The 14,940-nt window shown below is 35.6% G+C and overlaps 1 protein-coding gene across 12 annotated transcripts in view; it reads left to right on the top strand.

The window, feature by feature from the left end:
• The first annotated feature begins 107 nt into the window (after nucleotides 1-107).
• Nucleotides 108-14,940, top strand: part of LOC135616004 (uncharacterized) — a 46,122-nt gene continuing 31,289 nt past the window's right edge. For 9 of the 12 annotated variants that reach the window (XR_010488237.1, XR_010488236.1, XR_010488240.1 and 6 more), the window contains exons 1-3: nucleotides 108-296; nucleotides 3,216-3,296; nucleotides 11,294-11,374. The gene's annotated coding sequence lies outside the window, so the exon portion shown is untranslated. The remainder of the gene's footprint in view (nucleotides 297-3,215; nucleotides 3,297-11,293; nucleotides 11,375-14,940) is intronic. The other 3 variants (XM_065115202.1, XM_065115198.1, XM_065115199.1) reach the window with 2 other exon arrangements.

The raw sequence follows: 14,940 nt of genomic DNA, 5'->3' as shown, positions 1-14,940 counted from the left end.
TTCTAGCAACCCAGGCCTCCCGCTCACCGACCTATGATACTAGACACTCCACCCCTATATATTCTCCTCTGTCCTCCCCATCATATTTCTTGAAACGCCTCGTTTGTTCTCTGTCTTCGGTCTCTTCGAGCTCTGTCGTTGCTTCCGAGTTCTTGAAATTTTCCTTACGAAACTTTGTATGCTCCCTCAAAGAAAGTAGGAATCAGTGCTATGTAGTACGTGAGAGGACCACTCTCAGCCACTCCTTGTCGCCTCTCTGCTTCGTCTCCGAGAAAAGAGGGAGCCGCTTCGGAAGGGTAAAACCTTAATATCATGTGAATTCTTCCTTGATTTCTGGAGATCTTTGTCTATTTTCATGTTTTCTTCGTTTATCTGGTTGCTGATCGTGTATCTGACCGGATTGATCGGGTCCTGTGTCTTCCATTTCGCTATTTTCGAGTCGCTTTAAAGATATTTTCAAGTGTGTTCTCTACTAAATTATGGATCGATGTGATCTTTGATTAAGCAATCCGTTAGACAGATATCTGTTCTTGTTTCCAGATCGGTATCATTCTCGTCTTTTTCGTGTTCATTTTCTGATCGATCTTGCGCTGGGAATCTTGTTTTAGAGACGGATATGGTGGGTATAAGGGTTGGTTGTTTGTCATGATAACTGTTAGATCAGGCAGATCTGCAATGGTTTTAGGGGTGGCCTTGTTCTATATGCTTGATTTTCTTTACGGACCTTTGTATGCACCCTAAGTAAAAAGAGGAATCACTACCATTTAATATGCGAGAGGACCTCTCTGTCATCCCGTTCTTGCGTTTCTGTCGCCTCTCTCTTTGTCTCCGAGAAATGAGGGTGCCGCTTCGGAAGGGTAAAACCTTAATCTCATACGAATTCTTCCTTGATTTCTGGAGATCTTTGTCTATTTTCATGTTTTTTCGTTTATCTAGTTGCTGATCGTGTACCTGAGCGGATCGATTGAGTCCTGTGTCTATCATTTCGTTATTTTCGAGTCGATTTGAAGATATCTGTTCGTTATTTACAAGTGTGTTATCTTATTTTCGTTATTTACAAGTAGATTTGAAGATATCATTTCGTTATTTTCGAGTCGGTTTGAAGATATCTGTTCGTTATTTACAAGTGTGTTCGTTATTTGAAGATATCTGTTCGTTATTTTCGTTATTTTCGAGTCGATTTGAAGATATATGTTCGTTATTTGAGTCCTGTGTCTATCATTTCGTTATTTACAAGTGTGTTCTCTACTAAATTATGGATCGGTGTGTCTTTGATCAAGCAATCCGTTAGACAGATATCTGTTCTTGGTTTCAGATCGGTATCATTCTCTTCTTTTTCGTTTTTTTTTTATTGATCTAGCGCTGGGAATCTTGTTTTAGAGACGGATATGGTGGGTATAAGCATTGGTTGTTTGTAGTGCAAACCGTTAGATCAGGTAGATCTGCAATGGTTTTAGGGGTGGCCTTGTTCTTGACGCTTGATTTAGTATATTAATCGCATCTGATCTCCTTTTTTATAAGGACTGTAGGCTGTTCATGGTTCTTGTTTGCAAATTTGGTCCCTGATAGCTTTCGAGGTGGTAGACATCTCAGATTAGCTTGGGGATTTTAGACCTTGGAGCTTGTAGCTTCTCTAATCATGATACGTTTATTGATCTATGACTTGCAGTGTTTTATGTGGCTAAATTTATAGTACATAGACTTGGCACCGATAACACTTTGGTTATTTACTTCTAAAATAAAGTATTGGTTTTGATGTGGAGTAGCATGGTTTATATATATGTTTGCTCTCTTTTATGGAGTTATTTAAACTATTCCATTGGAGATCGTTTGTTTTATTTATAGAAACCCATGGTAGTAAGGTTTATGATCTATTAAGCTCCGTATTTTGCGTGATGAAGCTTTAAGGTTATTTTGACCGTTGAAATTGTTAACTGTTGTATTTTATATTCTTGGTCATCTGGAATTCTTCATGATGAGGTATTCAATTTGGTAAATGTTTCATTTGTTTGTGGCTATTTGCTTTCATCTTTTCCTGTATTGATTATTTACTATATTTTATGTGATTCTTTATAGCACAAATGTCTGCACATTTTCTTTGTATAAAAGTACCAGCCTTGTAGGTTGTTCATAAAAATTGTTCAGTTTTGCAATTCTCATGACAATATCCCAATTATCATTTTTTTTAATTCTCATAATCTTAAACATTAATGCCTCTTTTTAGTCTATTTTTAGGTAATTATGGTATGGTCAGACAAAACTACCTGTCCATATATTGAGGAATCTTAGTTAATTGTTGGTAAAGACTCAAGTTTAATCTGGCATCCTTCCGTTCCAGTTTGTAACATATAATTACGCCTGATCTCATTATTTAGTAGTGGTTTCTCTGACGTGCTTGCTCAATATGCTGGATTTGTACATTAATTTTGGCTATAATGGATCCTGGGGTGATCGATAGAAGTACTAGTTGCTGATCTGATTTATTAAGACACATACTAGTGGGTGTATTTATAAAAGTTTAGGGTTCTGTTTTCACTATATTAAACAATACCTTTTTATTTCCAGCAAATTTAGTAAACAAAATTCATAAGTAGTGTTTTCAATATGGAAAGGTAAGAATACACTATCTTTTTGCTCAATTAGTTGTCGAGTGTCTAGGGGAAATAAATTGTAACTTTGTTTGTAACACTAGCTTTACTTGTCTTCGTAGTCTCTCTCTCATGCGAGGGGTTGACAAATGATATTTAATATAATTATGTTTAAGCTAGAAGATGACATAGTCTACACAAGATTGACTTCTTAATATAGACAACAATTACTGGGCTTTTCATTGATGCTCAATTTATATTTATGATTGGGATAACAATAATTTGATGCAATAATAATTGTTTCATCTATTAATTTTCACGATTTTTTCTGATTAAAATGTATAATAAGATCAAAGTTCAGAACAGTTTAGCTGACTTTAAAGCAGCCACAGATGGCCTAAATAGCTATGAAAATCTTGGTTTGATGTTAGATAGTTGTTGGTTCATGCCTTACTCAAAAGCTTGAAATAAAAGTTTACAAAGATTGTGATCTATAAGTCAAAACACCCAAAAGTTTAGTTGCATAAGTTGGAAATATGGTTGTTCTTGTGTCAGCAACCTAACTAGGTTTATAGCTATGAAATTTGGATTGAATTAAAAGATACTCCTCTTTTGGTTCTATTGTAGGATCAAATGACAAGGATGAGCTCTGGTATTTATTAGCATCAATGTCATCATGGAAGGTGGCATCTTTTTTTACAATATGCAGTAAGCCAACTCTGTTTTTTGACAGAAGACCTTGTCCTTTCCAAATTGGATTAGTTCTTCCTGAATAATGTCTTTTTAGCTTATCTATATTGAGATATTTTTTGCAAAAGTGTATAATTTGGTAATTTTATTCAAAGTTCGTCTTTATGTTCTTTTAGAACTTCACTCATGTTTAATTATGTACAAAATTTGCTGCTATTTTAACTTCGTATCCATAATTTATATTCTTCTTTCTGAATTTTGTCTGTTATTTTTCCAAAATTGTTGTAGGCTACTTTTTAATACTCCGTGAGTCTACAAACCATGTTCTTGTATGAATAGGATACTTCGTATCCTATTCATGTGAGATTTTCAGCAAGAATTTATTGAACATGACATCTAGATCCTTCCTAGAATTATTTTTGTGCATATTTTTTTTGTAGGAAGTAGATCCTATACTAGAAAACTACTTCATCTCATGAATCTGCAATTTAAACCTGCATTTGTCTTATGAACATGATCCTTTATTCTCTTTTCATGTTGGCCAGGTGGACATTTGTGCTGGTTACCATTTATTTTTTGTTATGTCCTTGAACTTTGAACATTTCTCCACTAGGCATTATGATTTATTCTCCTTATTTTATTTCTTATGTGCATAATATTTTAGTCTAGAACATGTGTTTTTTCCTTAACATAGGCATTCCTAGTGCTCTTAAATCAATTTAAAAGTTCTTTGCTGAGCACTCACATATGAAACTATGCTTACAACTCAGCTCATAAATGAAAGTATAGCTGGTGGTCCATCCTCGATGGAGGAGTGTCACTAGCAATCACCAAGGTCACATCTCCAAGAAGCTTGAGGAAGCAACCAATATTTGATTGCTTCCTGAGGGTTTGCTAGGGATGAGTTGAATTTGGAGATATTTAATCTTTAACCATATGATTTGATGATCTTACAGTACAAATATTTAACCATAGAATTTGGAGATGTTTGATCTTGGCTGGAAGATGCTAAGGCAAAGAAAAGGGGAAGAGGAAAGGGGGATATGTTGCCAGCGATAGTGGGTGTGACAACAATTTCTGTAGAGGAGAAAGTGCAGTGGCTTCTGGGAAAGGGAGAAGAGGGAATAAAGAGAGAGGGGGTTACCACCAGAGGACAGGGGTTGTCAGTAGTTGGTTATCGATTGCCAATCGCCAATCACATTACTATTGATTGCAAGGAGAGTTGCAAGGAGGGTAAGCCAATTCCGTTAGGCAAATCATTTCTTATTTAGGTATTCTTAGCTTTAGTGTGTTTAATTTAATATATATAATCATATATAGAAAAATAAATATATAAATTAGTGGCAAAACATACGTTAAATTTTAATGACAAATGTGAAATTATTATCAATTCAGATATTATTTATCATAATATAATATTTTATCAAAAATTAAAAACTTTTGTGACAGCGTTGATACTAATATCATCACTAATATCCAAATTTTAATGATTTAGTGATAAATTATGGTTTGCCATCAAAATTTTATTTAGTGATAACCTTGTCACTAAATTACTTTTTAGTGACAAAACTAAATATTTGTGGCAAAATTTGTGGCTGTTGAAATGTTTTCTTGTAGTGTTCTTGAGCATTAGCTTGGACTTCTTGAGCTTACTAGCTCGGCTTCTTGAGGCTTCTCTTACTATCACCTCTCTAATTTCCCTCCCTTCTTACCCCTTTCCTTGTAGTTGTAGAGGGGTAAAACTCCTTACTAAAGAAGGACTAGAGTCCAACTCTTAGTCCACACAAAGGACTCCTAGATTCTCAATTAGAGTCTAACTCAGTCTCAAGTAGGGACTCCTAATCTGTCTTCTCAACTTGAGTCAAACTCAAATTGAGCTTGGGCTTACGTCTTTGGGCTGGTCGAACTTGGAGTTGAGCTGGTTTCATTGTCCCTAATCATGGCTCCCCCCATTTGGAGTTGAATCTGAAATTGAAGATAGGGAAACTCTAGTTCACTGGCTTCTTTTGTGAACCACTTTACTGAATCAGATTCTACCCTTTGTGTCCTACTCGATTATTTTGGCGTCTCGTCTCATGATAGTAACCTTCTTTTCAACAATGTTGTATTCGTCTAAAGCCTTCTCTTGGTCGATCACTAAGTCATACATCAAAGGCCGCATCAATGTCTCAAACGCATTTAGGTTCTCTGTACACCTCTATGTATAGAGGCAACTCGAGTTGGTAAATGTTGTCAATAATCCGCTTTAAGACTTTGAATGGTCCATATCGAATGGGCTTCATCTTTCAGTCATTCCTTCCCTAAGTGCAACCAAACAAGGTCACCTTCTTGGAATTGGCCCTCAACACGATGTTAATCATCTCTCTCTTTCCTTTTGGATAATCCCATTAAAGATGTTCTCTACACCGATTGGATATGCTTGAAAAATTTTTAGGCTTGTAGCGATGTGTTGCTTTCTATAGAGGTTTGTGATGTTGAATTAATCGTAAACCACAAATCAAAAGGGATTTGAGGGTAAATGCTTAAGCATACCTCTAACGGTGATTTGGTCATGGAGTTGTGCACCACTCAATTAAATGTGAATTTCAAGTATGGCATCCACTTCAGATGTCGATCTTGTTGCAGTTTGGACTGTGTTTGCAAGTATTGAAGTGGGTGATGAACAGTGTAGATTATCAATGTAGAGAATTTTGTACTCACAATACTTGATGACTTAGTGATGCATAAGTAACTCTTTGTCATACATGAAGAGGAAGACAAAGGAGGACGAGGAGGAAGGAGAGAAAAAAAAGTAAGAGGAAGGAAGAAGAGGAGGGAGGAAGCTGTGAGATAAGACCAAATCACTGTTAGATAAGAGTTGGAATTGAAGAAGCAACTACAAGAACTGTTAGATAAGAGTTTCATTCAATCTAATGTTTATCATGGGATGCTCCGATGTTATTAGTTAAGAAAACGAATGAAACATTGAGGTCTTGCATCGATTATGTTTAGTTGAATCAGGTGCAAATTAAGAATAAGTATCCTCTATCCATAATTGATGATTGATTTGATTGATTGTATAGTGCACATGTATTTTCGAAGATTGATATAAGATTTGGTTATTATTAATTGAAGAAATAGCCACTGCCTCCTAGATTATCGACCCATGTCAGGGTGTATGTTATCATTGTACAAGATTTCTGAGCTTTCAAATCGATAGTCTAATGTATTATTAAAGTTTCTAATTGAAATGTAAAAGTTTTGTTTGACTCTGGTTACAATCTATCTTTTGTTTTACAATATTTTTCTTATCACTTAGGTGTTTAACCTAGACTAATGAATTATATGCTATATGTAACTACGTTTGATGGGGATTCGTTGACAACAAACTTGATCTATCCATCTTATTTGATTTCTATTGGAGAACACAAACTTTTTTGCTGATTTGATTTTCCTAAAAATTCAGTATCCTGATATTGCACTTGGTATTAATTGATTATCTTCATAATTGTCAGTATAGATTGTTCTACAGAAGTGATCACTTTTTGCATATCAACTCAGCCAATTCTTTATTTGAAGGGCATTAGGCTTGATTCACCTTTTTGCCTTATATCGTTACTTCAAGCTCATCGACTTATACGAAAGGGCTATTGTTGCTATCTTGTATTTGTAAAGGAGTATTCAGATCAAGAAACTAATTTAAAGAAAACTCCTGTGTTCAGAGAGTTCCTTATTTTATTCTCGGATGACTTGCTCGGATTACCTCTAAATGGAGTAGGTGAATTTGCTACTGATTTCATCCCCGGGGACAACCCCAATATCTAAGCCTCCCTATAGAGTGGCACCTCTCAAGTTTGTGGAATTGAAGAAGCAACTATAAGAACTGTTAGATAAGAGTTTCATTCGGTCTAATGTTTCATCATGGGATGCTCCAATGTTGTTAGTTAAGAAAATGGATGAACCATTGAGGTCTTGTATCGATTATAGATAGTTGAATCAGGTGCACATTAAGAATAAGTATCCTCTACCCAAAATTAATGGTTGATTTGATCGATTGTATAGTGCACATGTCTTTTCAAAGATTGTTATGAGATTTGATTACTATTAATTGAAAACTATGAAAGAGGATACCTCAAATATAGCTTTAAGTACTTGATATGGTCGATGCGAATTCTTAATAATACCATTCGGCTTGACAAATGCCTTTGGAGCTTTTATGTATCTAATGGATAGGATATTTCAGCCACTCTTGGATCACTGTATAATTGTATTCATTGATGATATATTACTGTATACGAGGGGTAACCAGGTGCATAAAGAACACTTGAGAAATGTATTGTCAATACTAAGAGAAAAAGAGTTGTATGCAAAGTCAATCAAATGTGAATTTTTGTTAAACGAAGTTGTCTTCTTAGGCCGTATGATTTCAGCAAAAGTTATCTCTATTGATCCAAAGAAAGTGGAAGTGGTAGTTAAATGAGAAATATCAATGACTATGGTAGAACTTAGAAGTTTCTTGAGCATGACAGGTTATTACAAGAGATTTCTAGAGGGATCTCTCGAATTGTTACTCCTCTCTTGAATTGGGTGAAGATTTTGAGCGAAGTTTTCAAGAGTTACAATGAAGATTGACTAGTGCCCCTATTATCTCTATTTCAAATGGTAGCAAGGGATTTGTAGTTTATACAGATGTTTCGAGAAAGGACCTTGATTATATTTTGATGAAGGATGGGAAAGTGATTGTTTATACTTCTAGATAATTGAAAAGTTATGAATAATCGACTCTTGATTTGAAATTAGTTGTAATTACTTTTGCTATAAAGGTTTAGAGATATTATTTATATGGGCGAACATTTGAAATATTTATTAATCACAAGAGTATAAAGTATATTTTTACCTAGAAAGAGTCAAATATGAGATCATAGAGATATATAGAAATTTTAAAAGATTATGATTATACCATCAGTTATCACTTAGGTAAAGCCAATGTTGTAGTTTATACAGGTAGTAGAAAATGTACCAGTTTTATGGCTAATCTAGTGGTGAAACAACGGAAGACATTGAAAAAAAATTATGACATGAACGTTTTGAGGATAGTACGAGACTCGTTGATTTTGATAACCTCTATTCAAGTTCTATCTGATCTCATTCGACAAATTAAAGAAAGACAATTACAAGATCCACGTTTACTCTACTCGAGGAATGAAGTAGAAAATTGATTGAAATCAGATTTTTGTGTTTTCAAGGATATCCTATTGAGATTTCAGGATAGATTATTCTTTCTTAATAATCCAAATATGTAGAACCACATCTAGGAGGAATGTTATAATTCCAAGTACACCATGCTTCTTGATAGCACATACTTGATGATATTATATTGATTATGGCAATCTTAGTGGACTTTGTTCTTTTCATTTATTATATTGATTATGGCAATCTTAGTTTTGTTGTGTCTATTGATTTTATTTTTCTTGAAAATAAAGTTATCTCAATGAAATAAGCTCACCTTCCTGAGTTGAGTTCAGGTCAAGGATTTTCATTTCAAATGATACCGTTCGTACCGGACTGTATGTATCCGTCCGCCAGCAGATCGGTACGCAGACCGCTCGCTACCGGGCGGTATCAGCATAGCTGTAGCCTGGCTGCAGTGAGAGAAGAAGAAGCATCAAGGGAGACGAGCGAGAAGGAGCTCGAAGAAGAGGGAGAATTAGGAGAACCTCGACGCTTTTCGATCCGGCATCACCCTCTCTAACGATCTTGATCTAGGAGGTAACGAAGAGTCAGCAACTCGGCTTCTTCTTCGTCGTATTCTTTGCCGAAGACCGGAGATGCTCGTAACCTTGATCGTGTTCTTCACCGAAGGCCTTCGACGGCTGCAGCCTTCGACGTCTTCGCCAAATGCCGCATATGACTAGAAGATTGCATTCTTCTCCTCGTGCACGAGGAGAAGAAAAGGAGGCGACGTCGTCGAGGCAACTGACACCTCCTTTTTCTTTTTCTTTTTTTATATTTATATTTTTATTATATATATATATATACCAAGCAGTACACCTTAGCGTATCGCTCGGTACACTTGTATCATACCATACCGAGCAAAACTAGAAACGTCGGTACAATACGAAATTACGAACCTTGTTTCGGACTCGTCACCTGGTTTGTTTGGGAGTCGTCATTTACTTCTTTGATATCTTATTCAAGACATTGCATGTTCATCCTACTTTTGGGCAAGGTTTGCCGTACCGGACTGTACCGCCCGGTACGGGCGGTACGTACCGGTCCGACTGGCCAGCGGTATGCGGACCGCCCCGTACCGTACCGAGCACTGTAGCAGTGTAGCAGTACGGTACCGGTACGGTATACCGCTTGGTACACCCAGGTATACCGAGCTCGGTACCGGTACGGTACGGTACCATACCGTACCGTCATTTCGACCCGAGCTCGGTACCGGTACGGTACGGTATATCGCTTGGTACACCCAGGTATACCGAGCGGTACACTCACGTGTACAGTAGCACTGTAACAGTGTACAGTAGCACTGTAGCAGTGTACAGTGCTCGGTACACGTGAGTGTACCGCTCGGTATACCTGGGTGTACCAAGCGGTATACCGTACCGTACCGGCACCGAGCTCGGGTCGAAATGACGGTACGGTATGGTACGGCGAACCTTGCTTTTGGGTAATATATCGTGATGATTTAAATATTTAAACAATCTAATTGAGCTTGCTTTTCATTATGCCCACTGATATCAGGTTAACAAATTGTCCTTCAGAATATATAAGCACAACACAACTTTTTTTTCCTAAATTGTTTATGAAATGTACCAAAAAAAACGGTTGGTGGTTCAATCTAACCAAATTTATTGAACCTAAATATATTGAGCTTGACCAACCTTGATTTGAATCAGGTGGGTGCTTGGCTCACCCACCATCACTGCTAAACTACACCCACCATCTTGAATTTAGGGGTTTTGGTTGCTTTTGGTGATAAGATGAATTTAACTGTTTGTATTCTTTGGATTAATTTGGATCTTAGTTTGGTTCTTGTGATTATTGCCAGGTTGAAGTAGTACACAGAAGCATTTAATAGGAGGGACGTCAAAGCAATTGTGTTAATTGGGAGGCATTGATGCTAAATGATGGTTATATCCTCTTGCTTGCCATATAGGATCTGTCCATATATTGAGGAATCTTAGTTAATTGATGGTTATATCCTCTTGCTTGCCATATAGGATCTGTCCATATATAGGATCTGTCCATATAACGGATCCTGGGGTGATCGATAGAAGTACTAGTTGCTGATCTGATTTATTAAGACACATACTAGTGGGTGTATTTATAACAGTTTAGGGTTCTGTTTTCACTATATTAAACAATACCTTTTTATTTCCAGCAAATTTAGTAAACAAAATTCATAAGTAGTGTTTTCAATATGGAAAGGTAAGAATACACTATCTTTTTGCTCAATTAGTTGTCGAGTGTCTACGGGAAATAAATTGTAACTTTGTTTGTAACACTAGCTTTACTTGTCTTCGTAGTCTCTCTCATGCGAGGGGTTGACAAATGATATTTAATATAATTGTTTAAGCTAGAAGATGACATAGTCTACACAAGATTGACTTCTTAATATAGACAACAATTACTGGGCTTTTCATTGATGCTCAATTTATATTTATGATTGGGATGACAATAATTTGATGCAATAATAATTATTTCATCTATTAATTTTCAAGATTTTTTCTGATTAAAATGTATAATAAGATCAAAGTTCAGAACAGTTTAGCTGACTTTAAAGCAGCCACAGATGGCCTAAATAGCTATGAAAATCTTGGTTTGATGTTAGATAGTTGTTGGTTCATGCCTGACTCAAAAGCTTGAAATAAAAGTTTACAAAGATTGTGATCTATAAGTCAAAACACCCAAAAGTTTAGTTGCATAAGTTGGAAATATGGTTGTTCTTGTGTCAGCAACCTAACTAGGTTTATAGCTATGAAATTTGGATTGAATTAAAAGATACTCCTCTTTTGGTTCTATTGTAGGATCAAATGACAAGGATGAGCTCTGGTATTTATTAGCATCAATGTCATCATGGAAGGTGGCATCTTTTTTTACAATATGCAGTAAGCCAACTCTGTTTTTTGACAGAAGACCTTGTCCTTTCCAAATTGGATTAGTTCTTCCTGAATAATGTCTTTTTAGCTTATCTATATTGAGATATTTTTTGTAAAAGTGTATAATTTGGTAATTTTATTCAAAGTTCGTCTTTATGTTCTTTTAGAACTTCACTCATGTTTAATTATGTACAAAATTTGCTGCTATTTTAACTTCGTATCCATAATTTATATTCTTCTTTCTGAATTTTGTCTGTTATTTTTCCAAAATTGTTGTAGGCTACTTTTTAATACACCGTGAGTCTACAGACCATGTTCTTGTCTGAATAGGATACTTCGTATCCTATTCATGTGAGATTTTCAGCAAGAATTTATTAAACATGAAATCTAGATCCTTCCTAGAATTATTTATGTGCATATTTTTTTTGTAGGAAGTAGATCCTTTACTAGAAAACTACTTCATCTCATGAATCTGCAATTTAAACCTGCATTTGTCTTATGAACATGATCCTTTATTCTCTTTTCATGTTGGCCAGGTGGACATTTGTGCTGGTTACCATTTATTTTTTGTTATGTCCTTAAACTTTGAACATTTCTCCACTAGGCATTATGATTTATTCTCCTTATTTTATTTCTTATGTGCATAATATTTTAGTCTAGAACATGTGTTTTTTCCTTAACATAGGCATTCCAAGTGCTCTTAAATCAATTTAAAAATTCTTTGCTGAGCACTCACATATGAAACTATGCTTACAACTCAGCTCATAAATGAAAGTATAGCTGGTGGTCCATCCTCGATGGAGGAGTGTCACTAGCAATCACCAAGGTCACATCTCCAAGAAGATTGAGGAAGCAACCAATATTTGATTGCTTCCTGAGGGTTTGCTAGGGATGAGTTGAAGGCCCATCAAGGAGCACCTCTTCCTTCTGGTGATGACCTTATCGGCAAGATGTCGCAGCTCCTCTCCTGGTTTAGGTTATGATCAAGATGTATGCCGATAAGGTCATCACCAGAAGGAAGAGGCCCATCAAGGAGCACCTCAACGATGGCTCGATAAGGGCCATGTTGGACCATGTTGTGCCAAAAGGCTCGTCAGGGGACCCTATTGGACCGTTCTTGTTATCGCCAAGAAGTGGAAGACCAAAATCAGATTCTTTTTATGGAAGAAACTTCTCTTGATCCCCCTAGATTTTATCCTTAACCACTCTTGTTTATAAGATTTTGGGTTTTTTTAATGTTTATATCTAGGCTTAGGGTTTTTTGTTCTGTGTTTTATTTTTATTTTTTTTTGGAGGCATCAAGTTGCAGGCAAATCAGGTATGGGTGATGATTTAGGTGTACACTATGTCTTGCGGTAAGCATCACGTCTTGAAAGTGATTTTAGTTGTTCTTTGTTTTCTTCTTTTTAACAACTATATTGTATGGCTTTTTCTTTCATGAGAAATTGGGTAATTAATTGGACTTTTCAGAGTTTGATGTAAATGGATCTTGAATTTTTCCACTATGTTACATATGATAGTATTAATTACTCATTTGGTTGCATACACTTGTTCACAAACATTGGTTTAGCAACAGTTCATCCTATAACCTGACTTGCATTAATTTTGAGGTTATTTTGTGTTCCACTCATCGTCATATAGTGGTGTAATGCTGGAATACTACCTGGAGGGTGCTAAATTCTAACAAAAGGATTTACTTATATCTGATGTCTTAAATGCGAAGAAAATATGTGTTTGTCAATTTGTTGTTATATCATTCTATTTTCTAATTATCTAAGCACATTTATAGGTGGTGATGTTACAACTTCTACAAGGTCTTGTTCTTTCATGTTTTCCGTTTCCTAATTTACTGGTAGTAAATTTTTTTGTTATTAGAAGCTTTTGTACCATTTGTAAGAATTATTTACCAACTTATTCAATTAGTGCTACTTAAAGTTATGCTTATGTTAAATTGTAATATTTGTTTATTTTGTGAAAAAAGAAGTGACACTATGCACATAACAATAGCAATAAAACTAATTGGACTGTATAGTCTCATGATTGTGCCTTTGTCTCTTGAACTATTGCATAGTTCTCCACTTTGCTTTTGCTTATTCTATTTATGGATGCTCATGCCAACCCTAAATCTGTTTTTGGGTCTCACTACTACAACCTTGTGGTTCACATGGCTTTAGAAAATGGTCGAGTGTTGTGTTCTTTTCGATTCATTCTCTCTCTAAAATTGATGGAGGAATTAGATTGTGATGAAGTTTGGAATTAAGGTTTCACACTAGCCTCTTGCAAATTGTAATTTTGAGTTAGATTGACATGCAATGCTTGTTAACTATTTAGACAAAGAAGACTTGCAAGTGTGGTTGGTACAAGACAATCAAGGTTATTTACCTTGGACATGAAGGAGCTTTTGAGGGTCGACTAATCGATGATTTTTACATTCCTAAACTCATAAAATTAGATAAGTCTTTATCATCTTAAAAAATGTTAAAGTTGTAATCTTCTATTTGCATCAACATGCATTTGATGTAGATCATTATCTGCACATGTTAATTTATACCCATGGATATATATATCATATACTTTATTTGATATGTTAAACCAAACAACAAGAGTAGTAATTAAACCCATAAAGTAATTTATGATATTTTTTAATTAAAAAAATAAGGAGGTGGTACTTTACATAACTTTGTAGAAGAATAAGTAGTTTTCCTAATTTGTTTATCTTGTGAGGATTAATATAGTCGAAGGTGCTAGGCGCTAAAAGACACCAAAGTGCTAAAATGACCATGGCACTAGAAATTAGACACTCCCAAATATTAAATTTAAAAACATGATAAATTTAATCATTTGCAAAACACTAGGAAGTGGTTGTGAGTTGCTATCAGTTAGGATGGGAAGAGGGATGAGGTATGAGAGAGGGTTGTCGGTTGGGATGGGTGGTTGTGGGTTTATCGACTGGGAGGGGAAAAGGGGAAGGACAAGGCATGAGAGAGGGTTTTTCTTGATGGTGCTCTTAGTCTCTCTTAACATATTGGAGAGCTTAGGGAGAGTCACCTCAAGCTTGTTCATAAAGAAGGAGATTGCAATGTATGCTTCAAAGTGTTTAACTTGTCAGCAAATCCAAGCAGAACATCAGAGACCTGGAGGTTTGTTGGATCCTTTTGATATTCCTGAATGGAAATGGAAATATGTTATCATGGATTTTGTTTCAGGACTACCAAGAACCTCCAGAAACCATGATGTTATTTGGGTTATCATTGATCGGCTAAACAAATCTACACATTTCCTATTGATCAATATGACTTATTCATTTGATAGGCTGGTAGATTTATATATCAATGAAATAGTAACTCTTCAGGGTGTTCCAAAAGTGATCATCTCTAATAGACACTCCAGATTTCTTTCAAGATTATGGACAAGGTTACAGGAATCTCTAGGCACTTAAGTCAACTTTAGCTTTGCTTATCACTGATGTTCAATCAGAAATAACCATTCAAACTCTTGAAGATTTACTTAGAGTCTATTTCATGGATTGGAAAGGTGATTTGGATAAAGATATATCCCTTGTTGAATTCACGTAC

The sequence above is a fragment of the Musa acuminata genome, chromosome BXJ2-6 (assembly GCF_036884655.1).
Source record: "Musa acuminata AAA Group cultivar baxijiao chromosome BXJ2-6, Cavendish_Baxijiao_AAA, whole genome shotgun sequence".
NCBI classification, from domain to species: domain Eukaryota; kingdom Viridiplantae; phylum Streptophyta; class Magnoliopsida; order Zingiberales; family Musaceae; genus Musa; species Musa acuminata.
Note: the sequence above shows the minus strand (reverse complement) of the source record. Positions and strands in the feature narration are given on the sequence as shown.